Genomic DNA, 23,263 nt, shown 5'->3' with positions numbered 1-23,263 from the left:
TTAACACTTGTATTAATTCTTTGTAAGAACATCTCAAGGCACTTAAAACAACCTAAGTCATAAGCTGAAGTAGTTAATGGATAATCTTCCCTACCAAATGGAGTAACTAATGGGTTATCTGCAGTGGTGACAAGTAGGAATATAAGTTATTCTGGCATCAGCGATGCAGGTGACTCTCCATATGTGGTGAAGTCACTGTAATGTGTACATCAAAAATCCCCCATTGGAGGAGCTGGATTTTACAGTAAGATTAAGCATGACCTTTCTCCTCTGAAATTCTGATAGGGTAAAAGACTTTGTCTGCAGCCTCCATTAATCTGTTGTGAAATTAGACGGGGCCACCCCAATCCAGCACCTGCGGGGTAAAAGCCAACAGCACAACCCTACAGTTACTCTACATTGAGTTGCTCTTTGCCTGCATTTGTGATCAAGTTCCCGAAATGGTTACAGATGCACTCTCTTGCACTAATATCCCCTCAGACCATCAAACGTCAGAGAAAGCAAGAAGAAATATCTTCTGTTTTTAAAAAAAATCATTGAGTAAAAATTTGCCTTGGATGGTCGCCCTAAATAGGCATTATTGGCATCAGCTGCCTGTTAAACAGCCTGTCCAATTTTTAGTTCTGTTTAAGTCACTGGAACTGAATATGTAGCAATGACTACAGCACACAACTGATATGATATCTCTTAGTCTGTGTGACTGACCGAGATAAGTTTCTATCCCCACATCCCTGCAAAGATTTATTTTCACAGAAGCATCAATTACCCTTTTTTTTCCCCAATCAGAAGGCAAGGTCACAATGTTACCAAGTCTATGTGTGGCCATCATTTGTCTGAAAAAGTACTGTAATTCACTTTGAAGAAAAATACCACAAGTAAAAATAATTCTTATGTGGTATAATTTAGAAAGCTGAGTCAGATGGTGGAAGAAATTTGTGGTAGTTTTTTAATGTAAATCCTCTTTCTCGATACTCCATACCATGTGCTGAGCCATTATAGTTGTTGCATCAATCCTGAAATTAATGATAAATGAGATGGGGAAAGAAACAGAGATAAAGAGTGGAATTTAGTGGGGTAGCTGGAGAGGGAGTGTAGACTGTTCACACACCTACTCCCCTCCCCACCACCTGCATCATCAAAGGAAAGTCTCTGACAGAATAGAATGAGATTTGCCTTGCAGCCAGATGCACGATGGGTGTGAAGTGGAATTACCACCTCTCAGTGGAAGGGAATCCACCTCTAGAACAATTGGCCAATCTAATAGTCGGGCACCTCCAAACAGCACGTAGAGCTTCATTCTGTGCACTGGTGGGACTGCAAAGTGGTTCTGGGATGAAGTTAACAATGGATCTCTGGGCACAGTTTAATCAAGACAATTGGGCTGGGAGGATTCACACACGTTATGTTTGGGGCAAGGGGTTAGAGAGTGGGTTCTAAAGTTCCCGAGTGGGGAGCAAGGGTGTTATTAACTAGGGCGTCACCCTGACCCAATGCTCAGAGGGTTGCCCTAAAAATAGTACCTGCTTTCTACAAGTCATTTTCAAAGCATCAGAGAAACAGGCTGCCTGTCCTGCTCATCTGCTTACACCAACCGTAATATGGTATGGGCAGGTGGATATTCTCAGATGCTGGCTGGGTGACTGGAAAGCTTGTGGGAGGGAGTGGGATGATGGAGGAGGTGTGCGGTAATGCACAAAACTGTGGAGGAAGAAGGGAGGCCAGCAGGGAAGGTGCAGATTTGTAGGATTTACTGGGGGGTCATGTATAGGAGGTAATTCATGTGGGAGCTGTGAGGGAATCAGCCTCAGGGTGCCAACAGAAGTCTCACCACAAGCCACAATTGAAGAGGTAGTCAGATGGCATCCGTTGGTAAGCCACCAATCAATGTTGAGGAAGGTGGCAGGAAAGTGCGGTTCAACTGTGGCATTTTCAAACAAAGTTCTCATTAACCAATGGGGTTATGCTTATTAAGTGTTGTTCTTCATTAAAAGAAAAGCCCTGTATTTCCAAGGCTTTTCACTGTGTCTGGTTTTGACATTTGAAGGTTTGGCCACCTTACACCGAGGTGCTGTCTGTCATCATTACAAAAGAACATATGATGCTATTCTAAGATGAATAAGTGGATTCTCCTGACATACTGGTTAAAATCCTACCCTTCAACAAACACCTAAAAAAGGACAACTGATTTATTGCATTGTTGTTTATGGGAGATGACCATGCAGAACTTGGCTGCTGCACATAGCACATACAACGTTGATTGTATTTCAATAGTACTTCATTGTTTGTGAAGTGTTTCTGGCCTTTGTGAGGTTGTTAAAATTACAATAGAAATTCAAACCTTTTTCTAAAAGATTGACCGACATTAAGCCAAGTAATCCAAGGTGATCATACTCTCCCCAGCCAGGAGTACTGAGGCAGTTAAATACATTGCCTCCGCTTCCTCTCCCCAAGTCCCTGACTGAGATCAGCTATCTCTAACTCAGCAAGATTTGAAACTGGGAACTTTTGGTCGGTGCGGTTCAGCCAGGGACTGACAGTGAAGCTGCTAGCACAAAGTCACAAACACTGTGTGGAAATTTCAGGAGGAAGTGTGAGGATTCACAGTGGGACAACTGCATCAGTACTGAAAGGCATTTTGATGCTCAGCGGCAGAACACAGTGTTTGAACAGAGCTGGCAGTACTGAACAAAACTTCACTGTAAGGCTTCCAGGTTTGAAATCTATGTCTCATAAGAGATGATTAAAATCAGAAAGCTGTATTGTTTACATGAGCCACAGCTGGTATCCAGCCCATCGAACCATGCCATATACCAATAAACCCTGGTGAGGACTTGACCCAGTACTTCAGGCCTAGAAGTAGAGGTACTGTTATAATGCCACAATAGTGAATGAGTTAACTACGGTCAAAATATTTTGTAACCTGTAATCCTTGGCCATCTTAGCTCTTCTTTTTTTTTCAAAGCTATATTGAAATGGTTTTCCAGTTACAAAATCTCCTCCCAGTAGCTGATTAGACAGAACTTTCACAAAGCCCTGGGAATAGGTTACTTCCCATTCCCTCCTCTTTCATGGTGTTAAGTGTCTGGCAGAAATAAAAAAAAAAACGGTTTTAATAAAGACAGGGAGGGGTTCATTCAAAAACAATTTTAACAAGAGCCTCAATTGATATTTTATTGCAGCCACTTTGAAACTTGGATATTTAGACTTAAATGCTAAGTACTTAATGGAGAATTGTTAAGTCCTACTTGGCTGCTAAGGAATTTCTTTCATATTGACTTCTTGGTTAAATGTTACTTAAATAGTCTTGAAACACGTCTTTCCAAGTTGTGGTTCTGGAGAATTTACTTCAGATAAATGATACTTCAAAGAGCAAAATCATTCTGCAGAATAGACCCAGTGATCATAGTATGTGCTGTATTTTCTATGCTTTTTGTTCAAATGCATAAGTCCTTTAATTTACAGCAAGACATTATGTTGTTCGAAAACCACATTTAAGGAACACATGTTAAAGCTCATTGAAATCAAACTATAAACAACCAAATGGTTGAAGTCTTGCATGCATCAGAGAATGTAATAAGATTTAGAAGTGTCTTTATAAGGCAGAGTAGTATTAGGATCGCAGCCTGTCCAATTGGTACCTCTGCTTACTGGTTTGCCCAGTTCTCCTTTCTATGGCACATATTCTTTGGCTGTTGCTGACAGTACTCATAACAGAATGCAGTGTATCAAAATGTCTAAAAACTAATTTTGTCAGTGAGTAATGTTTTCAGTGCGAAGCACCATCTTGAACTTATTTTGTTAAGATCTATAACTTTATAACTGTTACTGGCATTTTTGAATTTCAAGATGAGTGGCAACTTGCAACTAAATCCTAAACCTTATGATACAATGATCCCAATCTCCCAAATATTCCCCCACTGACACTTGATCTCCTTGGCCTACCTCATTTCCAAGAACCAGGTCCAACATTGCAACCTTTCTTGTTGGACTGGCCACATACTGCTGCAAGAAACGTTGCTGACAATCTGTGAATGATTGCCCCTCTCTGCTCTCAATGCTACCACGATCCAAGTTTTCATTGGGTCGTTAAATCCCCAATTATAACCATGTGATAATGTTGGTGTCCTTCTGTAATCTCCATGCAAATTTGTTCCTTTACTTCCTTCCCATTGGTTGGTGGTCTATAGATTATGCCAAGCAATGCAATTTCACCCTTTTTTCTCTCCTTAGCCAAGCCAGATTGATTCTGCCTTGAACCATCTGTGATGTTCTCTTTCTCCAGCACTGCAATGCACTCCTTAACAAATACTGCAACCCATCTTTCTTTCTTTCCTTTCCTACCTATTCTGAACACCATGTTCTTGAACACCAAGTCCTACCCTTCCTTGAGCCATGTCTCTGTTAAACTGCATCATATTTCTGCATGGCAATCTGTGACTGTAACTCCCCTATGTTATTTTCTATACAGTGTGTACAGTAGTCCTGATTTAGACTTCCTTCCTCCGACTTCATCTCTATAGTTTCTGTTTTATAAATTTGTAACATTTGTCTCTCAAGCATTTTGTGCACCATTCCTAACATTCTGACTTGATTCCCACACCTCTGCAAAATTAGTTCAAAATCCTCTCAAGCAAAAAAACGAAGTAGAAATTGTGTTGTAAGGAAGAGTTTAGTCAATATTCAAAAGCTACTATAGTGAAATATGGACATATTGCCATCATTGTTCATAATAAGACAGTGTTCTTGCATTAACATATAAGTATTATGCTGTTTAGAAACATCTATACTAAATATGAAGAAGATTTATAATACATCATTATTAGGAGTTTGGGTCATAATGTATTGGTAAATGGCTTTTTGATTTTCAGTTCTGTGAATCTTTATTTTTAAGGGTCAGAAACTAATTTTTTTAGCTGTCGGGTTAAAAAGGCTTTTCCAAGAAATTGTATGATTTAAGATGAATAAGTGGGCAAGCCACCATGTGATAATTGCTGGAATATTTACTAAGTTCAGATTTATGACCCAGAGGGAGACTAATGGAAGGGGGCCTTTCAGAACAAAAGATTCAGGATAGAAAAAAGAGCTGTTTAGTTTGGTCCAGGTCATCAGAGCTGGAAAGAGATCTTAAGTGTTTTTAGCAGTCCAAGTGGATGGGAGCTGGGAAAAGTGAAGCTTTTTTCTTGAATTCAGTCAATGAGATTATGTCCGTGTGTCTGTTGCAGACATTAATATGGAGAGGTGATGTAGTGAACGTGCAGAAATTCACCAAAAACAAACACTTGCAACTTTGCGGGTTGAGTAAGAAATTGACGAGTGAAGATAAGACTGATATTTTCCTGGGGTTAAGTTTCTGTAGAAGATATTGCTGGGCCAAAAGGTTGAACTTTTCTTTTTGCTGTTTATGATATAATCTTTCCTATACTCAGCTTTGATTCTACTTTTTGTTTGCATAATAATCTTATGTATTGTTAAAAGTCAATCAGCAGCCTCTTGTAAATAGGCACCATGATAACAAAATTACAAAAGTAAAACTTATGAACTTTAAACCAGATTTTAAGCTGTAATTTCACTTGTCCTGTTTTACCATCAGCTGGAATCATAAATGTGATACTGGGCTATTTTTGGTAAAGAAATGCTTATAGCAAAATGCAGATCATTATGGACTTCAGTAAGGCATTCGACAAGGTTCCCCATGGGAGACTGGTTAGCAAGGTTCGATCTTATGGAATACAGGGAGAACGAGCCATTTGGATACAAAACTGGCTCAAAGGTAGAAGACAGAGGGTGGTGGTGGAGGATTATTTTTCAGACTGGTGGCCTGTGACCAGTGGAGTGACACAAGGATCAGTGCTGGGTCCACTACTTTTTGTCATTTATATAAATGATTTGGATGGGAGCATAAGAGGTATAGTTAGTAAGTTTGCAGATGACACCAAAATTGGAGGTGGTAGTGGACAGCAAAGAAGGTTACCTTGAATTACGAGATCTTGATCACATGGGCCAATGGGCTAAGAAGTGGCAGATGGGGTTTAATTCAGATAAATGTGAGGTGCTGCATTTTGGGAAAGCAAATCTTAGCAGGACTTATACACTTAATAGTAAGGTCCTAGGGAGTGTTGCTGAACAAAGAGACCTTGGAATGCAGGTTTATAGCTCATTGAAAGTAGAGTTGCAGGTAGATAGGATAGTGAAGAAGGTGTTTGGTATGCTTTCCTTTATTGGTCAGAGTATTGAGTACAGGAGTTGAGAGGTCATGTTGCGGCTGTACAGGACATTGGTTAGGCCACTTTTGGAATATCGCGTGCAATTCTGGTCTCCTTCCTATTGGAAGGATGTTGTGAAACTTGAAAGGGTTTAGAAAAGCTTTACAAGGATGTTGCCAGGATTGGAGGATTTGTGCTATAGGGAGAGGTCGATTAGGCTAGGGCTGTTTTCTGTGGACCGTTGGAGGCTGAGGGGTGACCTTAAAGAGATTTATAAAATCATGAGGGACATGGATAGGGTAAATAGAGAAGGTCTTTTCTCTGGGGTGGGGGAGTCCAGAACTAGAGAGCATAGGTTCAGAGTGAGAGGGGAAAGATATAAAACAGACGGCAGGAGCAACTTTTTCACACAGAGAGCGGTACGTGTGTAGAATGAGCTACCAGAGGAAGTGGTGGAGGCTAGTACAATTGCAACATTTAAAAGGCATCTAGATGGGTATATGAATAGGAAGGGTTTGGAGGGAAATGGGTTGGGTGCTGCCAGGTGGGACTAGATTGGGTTGGGATATCTGGTTGGCATGGATGTGTTGGGCCGAAGGGTCTGTTTCTGTGCCGCACATCTCTGTGACTCTATCTATTACTGAATGATCTACAGCTGACCAGAGCTCCTTACAGTGAAAGACAGTTGTATAAATATTCAAAATCTTCTCCAGAAGGCTACTGGTTTATAGTTGTATAGAAGCATCTTTAATGAGGTTCAGTATATAATTTTGGGAAACAACTGTCTTAAGGTTCAGGCCTGCTGCTGTATAGGAACATTTGTGGTGTACAGATGTGTAGTTATATAGAGCTTGTTTTAGTAAAGCACAGGTATATAAACATATTAAACCTTCTATACAGAGGGATAGGTCTTAAGCTGTACCGAAATGCCTAAAAAACATGTCTGAATGTGACGTGGAGGTCAAGAAGAGAAAATCATGGCTGTTTTGTGGGAGTTGTTACAAGAACACCCCATTTATGTATGTATCACCAGAGTATATTGATTGCAGGAAAACTGTCTGCCCTATAGACCATGCGTCTAACATGTAAGGATTTAACCTCAGTTTCCTTGTTCCTGGACTTGTTTATCATTGAAGCATTATTCCATTGTCGATATTTAACATCAGGCAAGACTTTAGAAGGCAGTTTTCATTGCTTAACTAGCAATATTGATGCTTGCTATATGAACTTGCAGAGATAGTTCTTGTTGTATTTCCCCACTGAACAGATCATCTGTATTACTTGTGCCTCTACTGTTTAAAATTTCTGCTCTGATTGGGAGGATCTGCCAAAGTTGTGCACAGTTCCAACATTACCTGGGTTCTCCCAGTTTTTATTTGAATGTATAAAGCACTCAAATAGATAGTATTACGTATGATGGTGTAACTGATTTATCTTGACAAAGAGACAGTTGGTTGTGGGCCATTAATAGTGCAAAACTTTAAAACTAGAATTTCTCGTTGCTAAATAAACTTGGCTTGTTTAAAGATCTTCTCTGTGCTTTGGTTTAATGCAATCCTATTTGACAGCATTTTAATTAAAGTGCCCTTTGCTGTTCAATTAACTTTAAACTTTTGGAGCCATTTTACAATCTGTTCAGCAACTGTTCTAATAGGAGCTGAAGGATTTTTTTCCCTGACAAATTTATCTGCTTTTCACTTTGTAAACTGTTTATTAGATTAAACTGAGATATTGCTTTTGTAGAGTCTATGAGGAAATGCCACATTCTTGGAATTGCTCCCCATTGCATTTTCTTTAACTCTTTGGCTCCCAAACTTCCTGAGCAGTGAGCAGCAGAAGCAAGTCTTTACTATGTCTCAGAGCTGTGAGGCTCACCCTATTAAGTACAAGAATCAGAGCTGATGCAAAACAGGATGTGATATTAAGCATGGGATTAATTGCTAAATCCAAATGATTAAAAATAAATGCAAGCAATGCTGTTTTTAATGTAAAATATAAAGATAAGCTGCTTGAAATGGTTGTGAGAACATGCTGAAAATTTCTCAAATCTTGGCTTTCACAAAAGGTCACCTATCAGAAATAAATGAGGGGAAAAATTAGCATCAGGCTGAAGAATTGACATAATCCCAACCTCTTGGCAGCTCAAAATTGTAACTTTATTTTTGCAAGCTCCTACAGTGGATTTTGTTTTCACAGTTTTTCTAAGCACTATCCGAGTACGTTAGCAGAACAGATATCAAGAAAAACTGCTTTGCCTGTGTTAATATTTGCATTTTATTAGGTTTAATCAAAGTGATCCTGGCCAAATAAATTTACATTTTGAAGTTAGACGACTAAATATCTATTGGCATCTTACAATGTTCAAAAATTTGGAACAGGATGAACCAAATGCTGTTGTAATGCCAAATAAGTTAATATCCTTTCTATAACACACCCTTGTTAGTAATTACCAATTTTGCTCTGTACACTTCAGTCATGAAATCGAGTTTTTTTTTCCATTTTTCAACTAAGTTTGATCAATGCATCATTACTGTCAGCAAATCAGATATTTGATACCTGGATTACAGTGTCCTGATATATTTGCATCGTGTTGACTGTTAAAATAATGCAAATAAATTGTTTAACTGGAACATTATATTTAATTCTGAATATCTAAGCATACTTTGGTTGCATATGTGCACTTGAAGATTTAAGACTTCACATTAATTGTTTGCTCTTTTATTTGTTCTTTGCACCCTTGATGTTGCTCCACATTCAACACAAATGGCTTTTTAGCAACAGAATAATTTCCATGCTTTTTTTATACATGGTTTACACACCCCCATTTGCTTGTCTAAGTCCTATTATTACTCAGACTTGTGGTTTTAACTAAAATTCTGAAAATATGCTGAGAATTGCTTTATTTTGAGAATTTCTTTCTTGCTAACCAGACTAGCGTACAATGACACAATTCCATGAGTGCCTAAACAGAGCCTTTGTAAGAGTTAATTTCAAACACTTAATTGCCATAAACCAAAGAATATTGAGTAATATCAAGCTAATTGAATGCAATCTTAACATGACTTGGGACTGTAATGAATCATATAGTAAGTTAAGATTTACTGGTGACACCATTTTGGAAGGATGCTACTTCATGCCAATAATTACTTGATTCCACTAATCAAATAGCCACACCTAAATTCTTTGGGATTCTTATCTAAATTTAATTTCTGAAATGAAATATTATTTTTATCTATATATTGTTAGTGTATGAATGTAGTGTATTAACCTAAAATGGGGTGGGGAGCTAAGAGCTAAGACAAAAACAAGGCGACGAAGGTTTGATTTCAGCACATGATCTGTACACTGACTCAATTGCTTAAAGCGTTAACGTTGCACATTTTAAACAGCCTTTATATACCAGCCACTGCTGTTAATGTTAAATTTCCATTTGTAACTGATCCATTTCAATAGCTTATTCGCACATTACAGTTTATGGCAACATTTGGAAGCATGTCCTTATATTACAGGGCATAGTTAATAATTCACCACCTTCTTTCTCACCCAGAGGAAACAGGGCGTATTAAATTCGGCAATGGACAGGGAGCTGGGATAATGGTTAGGTACTCTAATTAACAGGTTGCGACGAGTACTGTCCCAGCAGAATCTGCTTCAGGTCTTTGACTATTCACCATATAGACTAATGACATCGATCTAAGTTTACAAACATGTCAAAAAACAGAAGTTATTGCAAGCAGTATAGATGGAAGCATTAAGCTGCAAATAAATATTATTAGAAAAAGCAAATAGATACAATTGCGCCAGTTAGATGTCAAAATAAGCAAATAAAAGAGATCCTCCAATTAAAAATCACAGAACAGGGGATTTTCTAAGCGAGAAACAATCTAGGTCTAGTGGGACTTTAGGTCAAATGTGCTTAGATCATGAAAATGTCATGGACAGAAACAACAAATATGAAAAAGGCCAGTGGAATATTAAGAGGGCTAGGATAAAAGAAGACAGAAGTTGTATTATAATTATGTAAGGCCCTGCTTAGACCACACTTGGACGACTGTATGTAGCTTTGGGCATCATACTTTGAGAAAGATATACTGGCCTGGGAGGCAGTGCAGTGTCAATTCATTATAATGGTAGTTGGATTCCAAAGATTAAATTGTAAAGAGAGATAACATAAATGAGGCTTGTACTCATTAGAATTTAGAAGGCCAATAGTGATTTGACCAATGTTTTAAAAATATTAATGATGACTACAATAGGGAGAAAGTATTTCTACAAGGTGGAGGATTTAGAGTGAGGGAACAAATTTGAAAAATGAGAAACCGACTTTCAAGGAGTAAAGTTAAGACAGACTTCTGCATTTAAAGGTTAGTTGAAACTTGGAACTCTCTTTCACAAACTGCAATCGATGCTATATCAATTGTTAATTTGAAATCTGAGGATTTTTTTTGCTAATGGTATTTAATGACATATTAACTGGTAGAGGATGCTTTCGGGGCTCAGTGACCTACTTGTAATCTTATGCTCCTATGCACAGCATCACTCAAAGTTAAAACTGGCCCCGTTGTTTACAAGAGCACAGTTTCTGATTATTGAAGTTTAAATCGAAACCCATAAATAGCTCCAAAGAAGTTCTTTTTTGTACTGTTTTTGATCAATATTCCTCCATTTAAAATGCACAGGTTAATTACTACCAGTAAGATGCAGCACAGAGAAATCCAGTGTGAGCACTTAATGCATTTGTATGTGAGCATCAACAACCCAAGAATATAACCTGCATTAAAATTCTGTTTTGTATATAAGCTACAACCTGTTGAAATTCATGCACTATATGCATATTAATATTGTCTTAAATTTTAGTGAAAACATAGAAATAAGAGGTAATGTAAATATGATTGTGAAATGTTCTGCATATTCCTGATTCTGGAAAGAAATGGATAGATACTTAGTTTAGAAATAAAGAGCTAACCTGCTACTGTTGCACCCTGGATAAAGTTATTAAAGGCACTAGGAGAACTGTGTAAGTTGAAAAGTTGAATTTGATTCTTTGTTAGGTGCAATATTAGTGAATTTCTAAAAGAAGAAGATTTTGAGGTATTATCACAATAATAAGACAAGTGAATTATGCGGAACAATTTAATGTAATGGCTCAGGATTCTCAAATGCATTTCTTAAATTAAGTGGAGCTCATATGGGAAGCAACCATAGTGAACAGTCAGAGAAAAGGGACATGTCGTCTTGCAGATTTTCATTTCTATTTTAATTAGTGTCAATACTGAGTAGCTTTACTGTGCCCACAATCAGTTTACACTTAGAGTTGGGACCTGGTCAGCTAGGTAGCACGTGGCACATCAGAGAGCGGAATTTTGCTGTAGGAATGTAGGGGGAAGGGTTTATGGGAAATGAAAGAAGAACCCAGAATTTGTTCATTTGCGATGGCATCCCAAAAATGTTAAAACTAATTACATTTTGAAGTTCTGTCACTGCTAGTTTTTATTAGTATCTTTCTGTATTTACCAGATGTTTTCACTTGGCTGTCATTGTTGGGGTGTTTTTCCATGCGGTTAAATGTGCCACAAAATGACCATGTAGCAGTACCAGTAGTCAATGTTCCTGCTAGGTTTCAACCATCCATACCAACCCAAAGGATCCCAACTGTTACAGCTGAGCAGAGGATAGACACAATATGCCGCCAGGCAATGTACTCCATCTGTGTCCAACTGGCAATTATGATTTGGAGATGCCGGTGTTGGACTGGGGTGTACAAAGTTAAAAATCACGCAACACCAGGTTATAGTCCAACAGGTTTAATTGGAAGCACACTAGCTTTCCACCTGATGAAGGAGCGATGCTCTGAAAGCTAGTGTGCTTCCAATTAAACCTGTTGAACTATAATCTGGTGTTGTGTGATTTTCAACTGGCAATTAGAAATCCTACAATTAGGACATATCCAGCTATGTGTTTCAGGGAGAGTGTGATCAATTCTGTGTGTGCCTGTGCACTTGCACGCTAGAGAGGAAGTGAGCTAACAAACCAAACTGAAGAAAGAATGAGAAACTCTATAATTCACATAAATTTTTAAGTAGACAAAGCTAGACCAAACATTAGGACAACAGCTGAGATGTCATGGTTAGATGACACTATCATTGGATTTTTGAATGACTGCAACTGTTTTGAGACTGTGCTTCTATGGGGCTAAAGTGACAAAGCAAGGATGTTGAGAGAAAGCTTCAAACAATGAGTAGTTCTGGTATGGAATACACTGCTTGGAAATGCGGTTGAGGCAGGTTTAATTGAGGCATTCAGGTGGATGCTTGCTTAGAAATGCTCTGCAGGGATATCAGGAAGAGGCAGGAGATTGGCACGAGGTAATAGAATCAGTGCAAGTACGATGGGCCAAATGGTCACTTTCTGCATTGTAACAATTCTGTGATTCTGTGGGGATTTAGTAACAATCCCGGGTTTATAAAGAAGCAATTAGGAAACTAATGAAGATTTCTAGTCATGGTTTAGGGGTTTCTTATTCAAGGCCAAAGTAATTAAAGGATTGAAAAAGAGAGATGGTGTAGATCCAAATAAACATTTAAATGTAACTAGGAAGGATAAAGTAAAACAGGATGGAATTTTTTTTTAAGAAAGAGCAAGATCCAGATTCTCTCATATTCCATCAACAAAAATCAATGTGCCATTTAAACATATATCAACACATGGTCATGCTGCTCAGTAATGTGCTAGTTAATGGGATGTGTATATCACCTTTCCCAGCTCCACTATGTCTCCAAGCACTTGACTTTTTAAAATCATGCCATTCTTTTGATAAAGTACTACATAATAGACTTTTTCACAAAATTAAAGCCCATCTCTGAATAAAGGGACATTGCTAGAGCAGGTACAATGTTGGCTGAGAGACAGAGAGCAGACAGTTGAGGAGAATGGTTGGTTTCCCTCGTGGAAGTAAGTTTACAGCATTGATCCCCAGGGTGATATTAGGGTCACTGCTCTTTTGATATATATTAGTGATATGGACTTGGATACATGTGGCATAATTTTAAAATTTGCATATTTTCTGGATTTGTTATAGGTTTTATATTCTCAGACAATGAAGAGTATAGTAGTAGAATTCAGGTGAGTTTTGAGGGACTAGTGAAATGGGTACACACATGGCAGATAATATTTAAATCAAGGAAGTATAAAATTATGCATTTTGGAAGGAAATGTGAGAAGAGGGAAAATAAACTAAAGGGAGTCAATGAACATAGAAACCTTTGAAGGTGAAAGTTGAGAAAGATCACAGAATCCTTACAGTGCGGGAGCAGGCCATTTGGTCCATCAAGTCCATATCAACTCTCCAATGAGCTTCCCTCACCTACCCCCCATCCCTTTTAACCCTGCATTTACCATTGTTAACTCACCCAGCCTGCACATCCTTGAACACTACGGGGCAATTTAGCATGGCCAATCCACCCAACCTACACATCTTGGGACTGTAGGAGGAAACTGGAGCACTTGGCAGAAACTCACACGGGCACAGGGAAAATGTACAAAATTCACACAGACAATCAGCCAGGGCCAGAATCGAACCTGGGTCCCTGGCAGTGTGAAGCAGCGGTGCTAATCACTGAGCTGCCATGCTGCCCCCAGATAGGGAAAAGAATTGAGATAGTTTTGTTAATAGAGGCGTAGAGTACAAAAGCAAGGATGTTTGCAAAACATTTCTAAAACATTCACTCTTTATTGTGCTTTCAGTATACCCTTGAGCTACTCTTTTCTGGCCCCTAATGGATAACAATGATCAAAGTTTCACATTAATTTCGAGCTCAAAGTGATTTTTAAATTCTGTCACTTTTTTTTAATCAGCGCAGTGGATCCTGTCTCCTGTCCTTAGAATTTCCATTTCAATAGTCCCCTGTCAACATTAAAAATATTAAGGGGAACCTGAAGTGGGAGGGGCAGCAGCAAGTTGTCAAGACATAGGTCAAACGAGAAAATAAGTTCTGCTGAGGGATAATGAGTAGCCTGTGGGTAAATTAAAATCCAGAACCACAAAGATAATAAGCTCTGGATTACCACCTGAACTATGAGCAAATTGGCAAAGTGTAAATCAGATCAGAGTTGAACTTGTGGCTCAGAGGCTGGGCTAGAAGAAATGGGATTCGATTTGTAGGTTACTTTTGTCAATACAGGAGGAAAGGAAGCTGTACCCACAGGATGGTTTACACCTGAACTGCGCTGTGACCAAGGTCCTGATGAATTACAACTGGGGTTTTATAAATGACTTTAAAATTAATGGTAAGATGGAAAGTTCAAGGAGGGGAGATTTTCCAAGTTAAGAAGAACGGTCAAGTTAATAGTGCAGTGTAACAATATGAGTAATGGTGAACAGAGTGTGACAACAAGGCACAGAACTTTAGAAATGTGGTAGTAAACAAAATCAGAGCAGGGAAAATTAGTAAAAAGACAGAATTAAAGGCTTTTAATTAAAACGCACTCAACATTCCTCACAAGATGGATGAGTCAGTAACAAAAATAGAAATAAATTAGGACGATAGATTAGATTACATTACAGTGTGGAAACAGGCCCTTTGGCCCAACAAGTCCACACCGCCCCGCCGAAGCACAACCCACCCATATCCTTATGTTACACTACGGGCAATTTATCATGGCCAATTCACCTGACCTGCACATCTTTGAATTGTGGGAGGAAACCAGAGCACCCGGAGACACGGGGAGAATGTGCAAACTCCACACAGTTAGTCACCTGAGGCGGGAATTGAACCCGGATCTCTGGCGCTGTGAGGCAGCAGTGCTAACCACTGTTGCCACCATGCCGCCCTAATAGAATAGCCTTTGCAGAAATATGGTGGCAAAAGTTACCAAGGTTAGAGACTGAATATTAAAGGGTGTCTGATGCTCAATAGGTCGGAAGAAAAGACAAAGGAGTGGAGTAGCTCTGTTAATAAAGTATGAGGTTAGTATATTACTGAAAGATGGTCCTGGCTCAGAGATTAAGTGAATCAGATTGGGGTGGAATGAGAAGATAGCAAAAGAAAGAAGTCACTGATGGGAGTAGTTTGTAGACACTGTAATAAGAAGCTACACCATTGGGCAGAGTGCATATCAACAGCAGTTAGGATGGACAATAAATGCTGGCCAACCAGGAAAGACCACATCCCACTAGACAATCTAAAACAAAAGTACTGAAAAAAAAATTGTGAGCAATTTTAATCCTCTGGTTGGTCAGATCAAAATGATAAAGATTGCCTTGGGGATGAATTCATAGATTGTATTTAGGATAGTTTCTTAGAATATTGCATTCTGGAACCAACTATGGAAGAGATTTTAGAGCTGGTAACGTGTGTGGAGGATGATTAATTAATTGCTTCATAATAAATTTTGCTCCAGGAATCATTGAATGGACTTTACTGGTTGCTGGCCAGGAGGCATTCTTCATGCCACAGATGTAATCGGGGCAGATGTGGGAAGGTGGCAGGATCCGCACATGCCACCCTGCCGCCAAATAAATTGGCCTCCCACTGCCAAACTCACCTCGTTGGGAGGGGGGGGGCGGGGCAAACTTTAAATACCTCCCACAGAGTTTTCAAAGGGATATTTATAGATTAAATGTGTGTACATAGATTTGGCAGATGGTGCATAATGTGGGAAGATGTGAGGCGGTAGATTTGATGTGAAGAATGGAAATGCAGAACATTGTTTGAATGGAGAGAGACTACAGAATACTGGCATACAGAGGATCTGAGTGTTACCAGACATACATCACAAAAAATAGTGATGCATCTATAGCAAGTAATACGGAAAGCATATGCAATATAGTGCAATGGGAATGGAGTATAAAGGTTATATAAGTCTTATTATGCTGTACAGAGAGATCGTGAGACCACAGCTGGAGTGCTGCATATAATTTCATCATCTTCTGTCCTCTGAATGAAGGAATGCCTCTATGATCTCCACTCTGAGTGGTGGGGAGTTTGGGGGGGGTGCAGGGTCAGGGAGAGGTGATGAGGTGGAGATAGGATTGGGAAGCAGGTTTTGCATCAGCTAGCACGGGGGTGAACACTATGCTGTTGGCACCAGTCTGACCCATCGTGCTTGCTTCCATCTAACTGATTACTTTTGCAAGATCAATCTGGTCCATGTGCTACAAACATTGATGGCAGAGACCTCAACTTTCTTCCCATCACGTATTTGCTGATCACGGATATCTCATACCGTTTGTATCTGCCAATCTGGGGTGGACAAAATTAAAAATCACACAACACCAGGTTATAGTCCCACAGGTTTGTTTGGAAGCACTAGCTTTTGAAGCATTGCTTCTTCATCAGGTGGTTGTTCTGATCATTAGCCACCTGATGAAGGAGCAACACTCCAAAACCTAGTGCTTCCAAATAAACCTGTTGAACGATAGCCTGGTGTTGTGTGATTTTAAACTACTGGAGTAGAATTGAACTAAGAGCTCCTGGCAAAAAGGCAACAATGTTATTTACTTCACCATGAGATCTCCTGCATGTAGTCTAGATCTCCTCATTTAAGAAGGAATATAATTGTACTGGAGGCAATACAAGGCAGACTCTCTGGATTGATTCCAATGATGACATGGTTATTTTATGAAGAAAGTTGAATAGCATGGTCAGATACACTGTAGAGTTTAGAAGAATGATAGCTGTTCTTATCAAAATGTATAACATTCTGAGGGAGCCTGACAGAGTAGACATTTAGAGATTCTAGTGATCTGTAAATACAATGGTTTCTCAGAAGAGTGCAAGAAGTGGTAGGCCCAGGTGAGCAAGCTACGGAAGGGAAGGATGAAGAGTTGAAGAGCAATAATGACAGAGGATTTATTAAATCAAGGAATGGTCCAGTATTTCTCCAACCACAGATATGACTCCCTCATGCCAGAGCCATGGAAGCCATAAAACAGCTGCTGGATATTCTTTTGGTGGAGGATGGTCAGACAGAGGTCATGACCCATTCAAAGGGAATGTAACCCCTAGTCCGAGTTTAGGGAGCTAAGTAGAAGTTAGCAAGCAAGACCTCCGATGTAGTAATCTCCAAATTACTTCCTAGCAGGATGCACCACTGAGTAAAGAAACAGAAGGATAAGACGGGTAAATATATGGCTGGAAAAATGGGGCAGGAAGGAAGGCTTTAAATTATTTCGGGTGTCAGATAGTAAAAAGTTGAGAACCAAGCTCTAAAATGTTCAGAAGAGTGGTTAAAAAAAACCAAGAGAAGCAAAGAAGTATTATAAAGAATTTTGCCTGTCCTCGGATGCTGCCTGAATTGCTGTGCTCTTCCAGCACCACTGATCCAGAATCTGATTTCCAGCATCTGCAGTCATTGTTTTTACCTTATAAAGAATGTCTGGAAGCTAACAGAACAAGAAATCCTGAAGTTTTCTACAAGTGCATCAATAGTGAAAGGGTGGTAAAAGAAGGGATAGGATGATTTGGGGACCAAAAATTTACACTTAGAGCCAAAAGGCCTAGCTGAAGTGTTCAATGAGCACTTTGCATCTGCTTTAGCTATCTGCTCCCAGGCCATGGTGACAGAGGGATCTCAGTCACTCGGACAATTTAAAATTGATTAAAAGGAGCTAATTGGATAAACTGTTGGTGCTTAGAGTTCATAAGGCAATGGGACCAGATGAGATGTATCCAAGGACATTAAAGGAAGTGAGATTGGAAATTGTCACGGCGCTGGCAATTATCTTTCAATCTACCCTGGGTTCGAGGGGTGGTGCCGAAGGACTGGAGAATTATTCCCAAAAAACTATTATAAAGGTCAGCCCAGTAATTACAGACAAGTCAGTTTCACTTTGGTGGTGGGTAAATTTCTAGAAACAATTATTCAAAATAGATAATAATCTTACGGAAAGGTATGGATTGATTAACAAGAGTTAGCAAGGATTTGTTAACTTGGTGAAGTTTTTTGAAGAGAGCAGAGAGCATTGAGAAAAAAAGGATGTTAATGTGGTGAACATGGATTTCCAAATGGTATTCGATGCAGTGACATACAACTGAAGATAGGTATAAGTCATGAAAAAAAAGGGACAGTAGCAACATAGATACACAATTGGCAGAGGATAGAAAGCAAAGGGTTAATGGTTAATGGGTGCTTTTTGGACTGGAAGCAGGTTTGTAGAAGCAATTTCCCAGATGTCAGTATTAGGATCTTTACTTTTCCTGATGTATATAAATGATCTAGATCTTGGTCTGCAAGGGACAAATTCAAAGTTTGCAGATGTCACAAAACTTGGGAGAAATGCAAGTGGTGGGGAGTACATTGTAGAACTTTAAAAACTTAGACACATTGGTGAAGTGGGCAGGTAGATAGCCAATGACATTCAATGGAGAGAACTGTGAGGTGATGCACTTAGGTACAAAAAAATGGGGACCCAGTATTAAATAAAGAGTAATGTCCTAAACAGTGTGTAGGACCAGGGAGACCTGTAAATGTATGTAGGCACTTACGTTATGAAAGGTAGCACAAAAGGTAGAGAGACTGCTATTAATAAAGCATAGAGTATTCTGGGCTACATAAATAGAGTCATTGGTTACAAGTTGAGAGTGTGGTGCTGGAAAAGCACAGCAGGTCAGGCAGCATCTGAGGAGCAGGAGAATCGATGTTTTGGGCATAAGCCCTTCATCAGGAATGAGGCTTGTGGGCCGGGCGCTGAGAGATAAATGGGATGGGGTTGGAGTTGGGGAGAAGGTAGCTGAGAATGCAATAGGTAGATGAAGGTGAGGGAAAAGGCGATAGGTCAGAGAAATGGGTGGAGCGGATAGGTGGGAAAGGTGACGGACAGATTAGGAGGGCGTTGCCGAGTTGGAGGCTTGGGACTGGGATAATGTGGGGGGGAGAGGAAATGAGGAACTTGTTGAAATCCACATTGATCACGTGTGGTTGCAGGGTCCCAAGGTGGAATGTGAAGTGTTCATCCTCCAGGTGTCAGGTGGTAAGGGTTTGGCAATGGAAGAGGCCCAGGATCTGCATGTTCTTGGTAGAGTGGGAGGGGGAGTTGAAGTGTTTAGCCATGGGGCAGGACTCTGATCTTCAGCATCTGCAGTCCTCAGTTTCTACTCATTGGCTCCAAGACAAGGAGATTATGAAGAACCTGTATAAAAATACAGGTTAGACATCCACTGGAATATTACATGCAATTTTGGGTGCCACACTATCGGAAAGATATGGACTCATTGGAGAGTATGTAGAAGAGGCATGTGACAATGGTTCCAAAGAAGAGAGATTTCAGTTATTAGGGAATATTGGAGATGTTGGGACTGTTTTCCTTGGGGAAAAAAAGTGAGGGCTGCAGATGCTGGAGATCAGAGCTGAAAATGTGTTGCTGGAAAAGCGCAGCAGGTCAGGCAGCATCCAAGGAACAGGAGAATCGACGTTTTGGGCATAAGCCCTTCTTCAGGAATGAGGAAAGTCTGTCCAGCAGGCTAAGATAAAAGGTAGGGAGGAGGGACTTGGGGGAGGGGCTTTGGAAATGCGATAGGTGGAGGGAGGTCAAGGTGAGGGTGATAGGCCGGAGTGGGGTGGGGGCAGAGAGGTCAGGAAGATGATTGCAGGTTAGGAAGGCGTTGCTGAGTTCGAGGGATTTGACTGAGACAAGGTGGGGGGAGGGGAAAATAGGAAACTGGAGAAATCTGAGTTCATCCCTTGTGGTTGGAGGGTTCCCAGGCAGAAGATGAGGCGCTCTTCCTCCAACCGTCGTGTTGCCATGGTCTGGCGATGGAGGAGTCCAAGGACCTGCATGTCCTTAGTGGAGTGGGAGGGGGAGTTAAAGTGTTTGGCTACGGGATGGTTGGGTTGGTTGGTCTGGGTATCCCAGAGGTGTTCTCTGAAACGTTCCGCAAGTAGGCGGCCTGTCTCCCCAATATAGAGGAGGCCACATCGGGTGCAGCAGATGCAATAGATGATGTGTGTGGAGGTGCAGGTGAATTTGTGGCAGATATGGAAGTGTCCCTTGGGGCCTTGGAGGGAAGTAAGGGGGGAGGTGTGGGCGCAAGTTTTGCATTTCTTGCGGTTGCAGGGGAAGGTGCCGGGAGTGGAGGTTGGGTTGGTGGGGGGTGTGGACCTGACGAGGGAGTCACGGAGGGAGTGGTCTTTTCGGAATACTGATAGGGGAAGGGAGGGAAATATATCGCTGGTGGTGGGGTCCGTTTGGAGGTGGCGGAAATGTCGGCGGATGATACGTTGTACATGGAGGTTGGTGGGGTGGTAGGTGAGGACCAGTGGGGTTTTCCTTGGAGCAAGTAAGGCTACGAGGAGACTTGATAGAACCTTTCAAACTTATGAGAGATCTGACACAAGGGATAAGGAGAAACTGTTCACACTCTCAAATGGATCAATGGATTTTCCAAACAACTTTAAAGTGTTTATGAAGTGAGAAAGAAAATCTTTCCCCTAGCAAGTAGTTAAAGTCTGGAATGCACTGCCTCATGGTGTGGTGGAGGCACAAGGCATTCAAATGGGCATTGGATGATTATTTAAATATAAATAATGTGCAGGATTATGAGCAAAAGGCAGGAGATTGGCACAAGTTAAAATGTGCAGAAAACCAGAACAGGCACAATGAGCTCAAGGGTCTCCTTCTGCATGTCACCAATTGTGATTGAGTGAAAGTTCTGGGACACTGGAACGAGCACTGGAGAAGGTTCTGCAGAAACCAAATGGCTTGCACCTGAACCCAGCCAGGACTAAATTCTTTGTGGGGTATGTCTCTACTGCTGCTGGAAGGGTTGAAAGTAACTTAGCAGGGGTACAGAAAGCAGGAGAGAATAACAGTATAGAGCAGCAGCTTATGTAAAACACTAGGAGAGGCAGAAAGCACTAGAATAGTAAATAGTAATTTAATCACTGTGGTCTGAGTAAGGGAGAAAGTAAAACTTTCTAAATCAGGATCACGCTGCATATACATGAAGGCATAGAGTATAGTTAATAAGATTGGGGAGTTACAGGTGCAGGTTGCCACGTAGAACTACAATGTTGTCACGATAGCAGAGTCCCTGCCAAAGGCAGATGAGGTGCTAAATATTATTGGATGAAAGGTGTTCAGAAAAGAAAAGAAAGAGGGGATGATGATATTGATTAAAGAGGGCATGGCAGTGGTGGAGAAGGACGAAGCCAGAGCACTCAAGGACAGATTCAATTTGGCTAGAGCTAAGGGTGTAGGAGGAATAGAGCCTCATCTTTTGATGAGCCATTTACAGCTCTCTGAACTCAATGCTGAGTTCAACAACTTCCTATCATACTCATTGCTGACATTTATTCAGTCAGCTGTTTCTTGTACTGATTCATGGGTTATTAAATACAGCTCCTCCCATCCCATTTTATGTCTCTTATTTATTTCAGTTCTATCTCTTGTTGCCTTGTATCAATCATCTGTTTTGACATGTAGTCACTCCTCCATTCTGCCCTATTCCTGACTTTCTCTTCCTCTCTCTCCTTATCTCTTCTTTCCCTGCCTCTTCACTTGTTTAAAACTGTTCCAACTTTTAGCTGATACTAATTTGCTGAAAAATCAGTGAGCTGAAAGGTTGACTGGTTCTTGCTCCCCAGTTTCTGTCTGAACTGTTGAGTATTAATTGGTGTTTTCTGCCTTGACTTCAAAATTTCAGCATCTGTGGTAATTTTTTTGATTGTTTATAAATTTCTCATTTGGCCTAAGCTGGTGAGTTGTGCGCAATTCTGCTCTTCAGGAATGATGTGAACAGTTTGGCAATACCACAAAAAATGAACTGGAATGATACCACAGGCAGTGGAAAGGCTAGAAAAGCTGGGCTTATTCTCATTAGAGCAGAGAAGGCTCAGAGCTTTACTGAAAATGTTCAAAATCGTGGAGGGCTTTGAGGGAGTGAATAAAGATAAACGTTTCTGTGGTAGAAAGGTTGGTAAACAAAGGAAACAGATTTAATACGATTTACAAAAAAACAAGAATTGGCATATGAAAAAATTTCTTTACGCAGTAAGTTCTTGTCATCTGCAATGTAAGAGTGTGAAAATTTAACAGTAACTTCAAAAGCAAATTCGCTACATATTTGCAAGGAAAGGATTTGCATTGTGATTGGGGAATGAGTCAATGGATAGCTCAGGGTGAACATAAGTACAATGATTATAGAAAACACAGCAATCAAACTGTGTTTAGAAAAGTCCCACTAACAGCAGTGCAAGAAATGCCCACTTAATCTGTTTTGATGAATTGGTTTGAGGGATGAACATTGGTTAATACTTCGGCCAGGTCTTGCAATCATCCAACTGTGATGCACAAGTTCGAATTCAAATAAATGTAGTGTCCTCTGAAGGACCGCATCTCTGTCAGTGCAGAACTGGCCCCATATATCAGTACTGCACTGATTATATCTTCAGCCCTAAGAATTGAACAATTTTCCAATTCAGCAGTGAGTGCTGATATTGCTGAGCCAAAGCTGACACTTTGACCTCTACAGCATTAGATTAGTGTTTGTACAGCTTAACAAATGTAGCCTTTGGAAAGGATCTGTATAGGTATGATATGCCAATTTGTTGCAGAAATTCTATCTCTTGCTAACTCTTGGGACGCTACCAACTTATTTTGACTGGAATTTTTAAGATTTAAGCTGTTTAATGGCTTTGCAGTTAGAGTATTGCATTAAACTCAATTGTTTGAAAATATTGAAGCCTTGAAATTATTGCTTGCAGTGCAATCTATCCTTGCTAAAACATTGGAAATGTACAATTATTTGTTGAACTGGGAGACAACCTTTTCCATTGATAATGTTACTGTGGGATACTTCATATTGAAAACTTACCCCTGTCGGAACCTGCTCTGTTCATTAAACTGGGACAGTTGAAGATGTGAATCACCTCTATAAACCAGACAACTTTATAAATAATGACTCCACGCATATCACATAAACCATGCATGAATTGAATCTGTACAGTCAAATAACTAAGCTTTTTTATTTTCAGAAGGATAAACATGTTCTTCATTAAAACTATCTGGCAATATATACAAGTGTAAAATCTTGAATATTATTATCAGACTTGTTTTAGTCTCC

General features: G+C 40.1%; 1 protein-coding gene across 11 annotated transcripts in view; it reads left to right on the top strand.

Annotated features, from left to right (window-relative positions):
• satb2 (SATB homeobox 2) overlaps positions 1-23,263 on the top strand; it is a 170,247-nt gene that overhangs the window by 122,759 nt on the left and 24,225 nt on the right. The gene's annotated exons all lie outside the window — the stretch shown is intronic.

The sequence above is a fragment of the Chiloscyllium plagiosum genome, unplaced genomic scaffold (assembly GCF_037043375.1).
Source record: "Chiloscyllium plagiosum isolate Xiang-an unplaced genomic scaffold, Cpla_swu_hap1 HiC_scaffold_7, whole genome shotgun sequence".
NCBI lineage: Eukaryota > Metazoa > Chordata > Chondrichthyes > Orectolobiformes > Hemiscylliidae > Chiloscyllium > Chiloscyllium plagiosum.
Note: the sequence above shows the minus strand (reverse complement) of the source record. Positions and strands in the feature narration are given on the sequence as shown.